The sequence below is a fragment of the Epinephelus moara genome, chromosome 17 (genome assembly GCF_006386435.1).
Source record: "Epinephelus moara isolate mb chromosome 17, YSFRI_EMoa_1.0, whole genome shotgun sequence".
NCBI classification, from domain to species: domain Eukaryota; kingdom Metazoa; phylum Chordata; class Actinopteri; order Perciformes; family Serranidae; genus Epinephelus; species Epinephelus moara.
The window spans coordinates 30866473-30873275 of NC_065522.1; the positions used below are offsets into that span (position 1 = coordinate 30866473).

At 41.3% G+C, this 6803-nt stretch overlaps 1 protein-coding gene, 1 long non-coding RNA gene and 1 pseudogene across 4 annotated transcripts in view; 2 read left to right on the forward strand and 1 right to left on the reverse strand.

The window, feature by feature from the left end:
- LOC126404398 (uncharacterized) overlaps positions 1-417 on the reverse strand; it is a 32073-nt gene extending 31656 nt beyond the window's left edge. Inside the window, exon 1 of the long non-coding RNA XR_007571463.1 lies at positions 278-417. This is a non-coding gene — a long non-coding RNA (uncharacterized LOC126404398). The remainder of the gene's footprint in view (positions 1-277) is intronic.
- Positions 1-6803, forward strand: part of LOC126404276 (gastrula zinc finger protein XlCGF57.1-like) — a 236338-nt gene that overhangs the window by 179079 nt on the left and 50456 nt on the right. Inside the window, exon 5 of one of the 3 annotated variants that reach the window (XR_007571426.1) lies at positions 10-2592. The exons of the other annotated variants lie outside the window; for them this stretch is intronic. The gene's annotated coding sequence lies outside the window, so the exon portion shown is untranslated. The remainder of the gene's footprint in view (positions 1-9; positions 2593-6803) is intronic. 3 annotated transcript variants of the gene reach the window in all.
- Positions 1-6803, forward strand: part of LOC126404292 (oocyte zinc finger protein XlCOF6-like) — an 89066-nt pseudogene that overhangs the window by 70891 nt on the left and 11372 nt on the right.

Here is a 6803-nt window from a genome sequence, read left to right on the forward strand (position 1 = left end):
GAGGACCAGGAGGACCCAGAGCCTCCACACATTAAAGAGGAACAGGAGGAACTCTGGATCAGTCAGGAGGGAGAGCAGCTTCAAGGGCTGGAGGAGGATGATATCATCAAGTTCACATCCACTCCTGTCCCTGTGAAGAGTGAAGATGATGAAGACAAACCTCAGTCCTCACAGCTTCATCACGGGCACACTGAACATATGGAAATAGAAGTTGAAGTAGAGGACTGTGGAGGACCAGAACCAGCTAGGAACTCAGATCCAGATACACATTTACAACCTGAGACTGATGACAGTGGTGATGATGATTGGACAGAGACCAGAGAATATCAGTTAGCCTTAAAGTCTCTTAGAAATGATGAAGACCCTGTCAGTGATTTGACATGTAGTGCTGATAAGAAACAATTTAGCTGCTCTGAGTGTGGGAAAAGATTTTGTAGAAGTGGAGTTCTGAAAAGACACATGAGAACTCATACAGGAGAAAAACCATATAGCTGCTCTGAGTGTGGGAAAAGATTTTCTTGGTCAGGTCATCTGAAGGCACACATGAGAACTCATTCAGGAGAAAGACCATTTAGCTGCTCTGAGTGTGGGAAAAGATTTTCTCAGTCGAGTGCTCTGAAGGCACACATGAGAACTCACACAGGAGAAAAACCATTTAGCTGCTCTGAGTGTGGGAAAAGATTTTGTAGAAGTGGAGTTCTGAAAACACACATGAGAACTCACACAGGAGAAAAACCATATAGCTGCTCTGAGTGTGGGAAAAAATTTTCTTGGTCAGGTCATCTGAAGGCACACATGGGAACTCATTCAGGAGAAAGACCATTTAGTTGCTCTGAGTGTGGGAAAAAATTTTCTCAGTCGAGTGCTCTCAAGGCACACATGATAACTCACACAGGAGAAAAACCATATAGCTGTTCTGAGTGTGGGAAAAGATTTTCTCTGTCAAATACTTTGAAGATACACATGAAAACTCATACAGGAGAAAAACCGTTTAGCTGCTCCGAGTGTGGGAAAAGATTTTCTCGAACAGGTCAACTGAAGACACACATGAGATTTCATACAGGTGAAAAACCATTTACCTGCTCTGAGTGCGGTAAAAGATTTTCTCAGTCAGGTGCTCTGAAGACACACATGAGATTTCACACAGGAGAAAAACCATTTAGCTGCTCTGAGTGCAGTAAAAGATTTTCTCAGTCAGGTGCTCTGAAGGCACACATGAGATATCATACAGGAGAAAAACCATTTAGCTGCTCTGAGTGTGGGAAAAGATTTTATCAGTCATGGTGTCTGAAGACACACATGAGAGTTCATACAGGAGAGAAACCATTTAGCTGCTCTGAGTGTGGGAAAAGGTTTTCTTTGGCAGGGCATCTGAAGAGACACATGAGATCTCATGCTGGAGAAAAACCATTTAGCTGCTCTGAGTGCGGTAAAAAATTTTCAGAGTCAGGTACTCTGAAGGCACACATGAGAGCTCATTCAGGAGAAAAACCATTTAGCTGCTCTGAGTGTGGGAAAAGATTTACTCGGTCAGGTGATCTGAAGGCACACATGAGAACTCATTCAGGAGAAAAACCATTTACCTGCTCTAAGTGTGGGAAAGGATTTTCTCAAACAGGATATCTGAAAAGACACATGACAACTCATACAGGAGAAAAACCATTTACCTGCTCTGAATGTGGGAAAGGATTTTCTCGAACAGGTCATCTGAAGAGACACATGACAACTCATACAGGAGTAAAACCATATAGCTGCTCTGAGTGAGGGTAAAGATTTCCTCAAAATATTCATCTGAAGACACACATGGGCATTCACACAGGAAAAAAACTATTTACCTGCTCTGCGTGTGGGAAAAGATTTTTTTCATCCACGTGATCTGAAGGCACACATGAGAACTCATTCAGGAGAAAGACCATTTAGCTGCTCTGTCTGTGGGAAAAGATTTTCTCGAACAGGTCATCTGAAGAGACACATGACAACTCATACAGGAGTAAAACCATATAGCTGCTCTGAGTGTGGGAAAAGAGATGGAAACAGAAGCTGATGAAGACGACTGTGGAGGACCAGAACCAGCCAGGAACTCAGATCCAGATACACATTTACAACCTGAGACTGATGACAAGACTGGAGAGTCTTCTGAACCTGAGACTGATGATAGTGACAATGATTGGAAAGAGACCAGATAATCTCAGTCATGTTTTTGCTGTGAACTTGTAGCTTCCTGTCAGTTGTTAGCAGTTAGCAGAAGGTTAAACTGTTACTGCGGCGCCTTTTAAATGTCAGTATTTTTTCACTGTAAGCTGGTAACAAATTTACGCCTCTCCAGTTCATGTATTTATAGAATTTGCCAGTCGCATTGGAGCTCCATGGTCACAAAATGCGACTGCGAGTCACAGTTTGGATCTCTCCTGGTCACACTGTCGTTTAGCTCATTAAGTTAAACTCTTACAGCTGCGCTGCTAAACATGGATGATTTATTCATAACGATAGCAGAGTACGAGGAGGAACTTTGTCGATGAAAAGAGGAGAACGAGCGACAACGGAATCTACTGGACGCTGTTTTCAATCCTCAGCTTCAGTTACACAGAGCAGGTTTGTTCATTAAACATTACAAGTTCATTATTAATAATATAACTGCAGCTTTGTTCAATAAATATTCAGTCTGTCGACGTTTAAAAGCCACGTTAGCTTCTCTGGTGTCGTTAGCTTCTCTGGTGCCGTTAGCTATTTCTACTTCTGGCCATCATGTTTTTTTCTTTGGATATGTAATAGGACAAACGTGCTCTTTAACAATTTAGTGGGATTTCTTAACTCATAAGGGACACAGGTAACGTGTTTACTTCCTGTAAATAGAGCAGTAAATCTGATGTCCATATATGTATTTTGTATTTATCTGTTTTAACAAATCTGTAGCATATTTTCCTGTATCATAATACATGTCTCAGGATTACACTCACCAGCCACTTTATTAGGTACATTTTGGTAGAACCGGGTTGGATCCCCTTTTTAACTTCTTTAACTCCTTTCGGACGCCGGCGTCTGCGCTCCCTCCCTCCCTCCTCTGTTAAATGGTATCTCACAGGCGCACTACGTCATCAAACCATGTGATGTTTGGTATCACCGGATTCAGGAAGCTCTCGGTTTCCTGAATCTGGCATCGTTTTTCTGTTATTCCTTATGGATTTTGCACCACGGCAGACTAAACACACAAAGTGCAAAAGCGCGATGAGTGGTGACAAGTCATGTCATGCCGTTTTTCGAGGGGAAAAGTTAAAGGATTACTCGCGATCTCATGCGGAGCCGTCAGTGGTCGGGCAAGTACTTCCCAAATCTACTTGCCCCATCTAAATTCTGACTTGCTCTGCCTAAGAGGTTCTTATTCTAGCTGTGTGGTGCATATTTTCGCCCATGACTTATATGTTACGTGAGCAGAGACGCTCAGCCAATGGAGGCAGCAGCACATAAAAAAGCAGCATACTGCAACTGGCCCCTCCGAGGACAGAAACAGGAATAAAAAAGCAGCATACTGCAACTGGCCCCTCCGAGGACAGAAACAGGAGAGGAAATACACCATTAGAGGCCTGGAGTTAAGTCATTTTTAGGGCAAGGCCACTTTGGCCTTTGATAAATACAAATTTATTGGCGCAATAACAATATGTGCTAACTACATTGAATGAAGACAAAACAATATATGTGTTGAAAAACAGTACTGAGTTTATTAAAACTGGGTGTGCATGACTGGGGATATATCTTGTTTCTTGTTGCTTTGATTCATGTCCCTTATTTTTTAAGACTTTGAAATCTCTTTATTCTTTTGTTATCTCCTAGTTATTTAAAAAAATATTTGAAGAAGATTCTTTATTGTCTTTTCTCAGCACATTACATACATTTGACCTCTGCATTTGACCCATCCTACTGTATACACTGGGAGCAGTGGGCAGCCGCAGTGCAGCGTCCGGGGACCAACTCTTTTGCCAATGCCAGTGGTCAGGGTCACTGACAGGAGTATTCACCTAACCAGTGGTCAGGGTCACTGACAGGAGTATTCACCTAACATAGCCTACATATCTTTAATTATATAATGTTTATATGTCTCTATGGATATTTTTACATAAATCCCCAATATTTTATTTGACTTTAAAAGAATCCTCTTCCTTCATTTAATTTGACAATGTTGATTGTATTTTATATATATATATATATTTTTTCTATGTGTAGCGTAGAAACCTAAGAAATTGTTGGGCGCCAGACAGGCGGACACATAAACCCTCACCTGTCAAATTTATTAAGAGAGAAGTAAAAGCAAAATAACCCGACTGCTTATTTCTACACTACAAAATAACAGAAAACACCACAAATCAAGTTGATTCATTAAGGGTCATTATATTCATTCCTAATTCTAATTCTAATTCAATCAAACAGAATCAAATAACTCAAAAATTTCTTAATTCATCAATGTCACTGCAGTAAACAGAAATCCAATTCAATTCAATAGTCAATCACAGGANCCCCGTTAAAGGTTTTTTTTGGGGGAGTTTTTCCTTATCCGCTGCGAGGGTCATAAGGACAGAGGGATGTCGTATGCTGTAAAGCCCTGTGAGGCAAATTGTGATTTGTGATATTGGGCTTTATAAATAAAATTGAAAAAATTGAACCTCTCAGCTGCACTGTTTGTGACCAAAGATTCACTTGGCCTCACCAACTCATAAACCATCAGTGTGTTGGTTGTCAGTCCTCATAGCCTCATCAAAGTGAAACTGAGGAGAACAGAGAGGCAGAGCCTCCAGCCAGCAGCTCAGCTGGACAGATGGAAACAGAGGCTGATGGAGAGGACTGTGGAGGACCAGAACCAGCCAGGAACTCAGATCCAGACACACATTTACAACCTGAGACTGATGACAAGACGGGAGAGTCTTCTGAACCTGAGACTGATGATAGTGACGATGATTGGAAAGAGACCAGATAATCTCAGTCATGTTTTTGCCGTGAACTTGTAGCTTCCTGTCAGTTGTTAGCAGTTAGCAGAAGGTTAAACTGTGACTGTGGCGCCTTTTAAATGTCAGGATTTATTCACTGTAAACTGATAACAAACTTAGGCCTCTCCAGTTCATGTATTTATAGTATTTGCAGGTCGCATTGGAGCTCCATGGTCACAAAATGCGACTGCGAGTCACAGTTTGGATCTCTCCTGGTCACACTGTCGTTTAAATTATTAAGTTCAACTCTTACAGCTGCGCCACTAAACATGGATGATTTATTCATAACGATAGCAGAGTACGAGGAGGAACTTTGTTGATGAAAAGAGGAGAACAAGTGTCAACGGAAACTACTGGACGCTGTTTTCAACCCTCAGCTTCAGTTACACAGAGCAGGTTTGTTCATTAAACATTACAAGTTCATTATTAATAATATAACTGCAGCTTTGTTCAATAAATATTCAGTCTGTCGACGTTTAAAAGCCACGTTAGCTTCTCTGGTGCCGTTAGCTTCTCTGGTGTCGTTAGCTATTTCTACTTCTGGCCATCATGTTTTTTTTTCTTTAGATATGTAATATGACAAACATGCTCTTTAACAATTTAGTGGGATTTCTTAACTCATAAGGGACACAGGTAACGTGTTTACTTCCTGTAAATAGAGCAATAAATCTGATGTCCATATATGTATTTTGTATTTATCTGTTTTAACTCCTTATTTTGACACAAAGACGCAGTCATATCTGTAGCATGTTTTACTGCATCATAATACAGTACATGTCTCAGGATTACACTCACCAGCCACTTTATTAGGTACACCATGCTAGTACCGGGTTGGACCCCCTTTTTAATTCTTGGTGTCACAGATTAAAAAGGTATTAGAAAGATAGAAAGGTGCTCTGTTGGATTGAGATCTGGTGACTGTGGAGGCCATTGGAGTACAGTGAACTCATTGTCATGTTTGAGATGATGTGAGCTTTGTGACATGGTGCGTTATCCTGCTGGAAGTAGCCATCAGAAGATGTACACATTGTAATCAGTGCTTATTTGACTTCCTGTTGCCTTTCTATCATCTTGAACCAGTCTGGCCATTCTCCTCTGACCTCTGGCATCAACAAGGCATTTTGGCTCACTGGATATTTTCTCTTTTTGGAACCATCTTCTGTAAACCCTAGAGATGGTTGTGCTGAAAATCCCAGTTAATCTCATCGCTCCGGAGGCTGTATTCTTCACTGTGGCTGACTGTGGGTGTTTCTCAAAATCAGGGATCCTTCCCTGGTAGGATGAGTCCCTCCAGGGAAGGATCGTCCAGAGGCAAGGCAAGAGTCCTTCCTAACATTTGGTGAACACACATTAGAACACGCGAACAAGTGTCCCCAGGTGCGCATCATTAACCCTCAGCAGACTGAGGGGGTTTCAGTTACTGTTATCATTTTGGTACTTTCTAATGTTGTGAATTTTGAACAAATAAAAGCACTGTTTTCAAAGTTGTTACTTTTTAGGAGAATAATTTTCCGGATTATACTTAAAAAACAAACAGGTACGGTCATAAAGCCTCTCCTAAAGAAGAACAGTCTTGATGCCACAGTACTGAACAACTACCGGCCCATTTCAAATCTGCCGTTTTTTTAAGTCCTTGAGAAAGTTGTTTACCAACAGCTTACTGACTTTCTCCTAATGAACAACTCCTTTGATGTTTTCCAGTCAGGTTTTAGACCCCATCACAGCACTGAGACCGCTCTTATTAAGGTGACAAATGACATCCGCCTGAACACTGATGCAGGCAAAGTCTCAGTTTTAGTCCTGCTAGATCTGAGTGCTGCTTTTGAC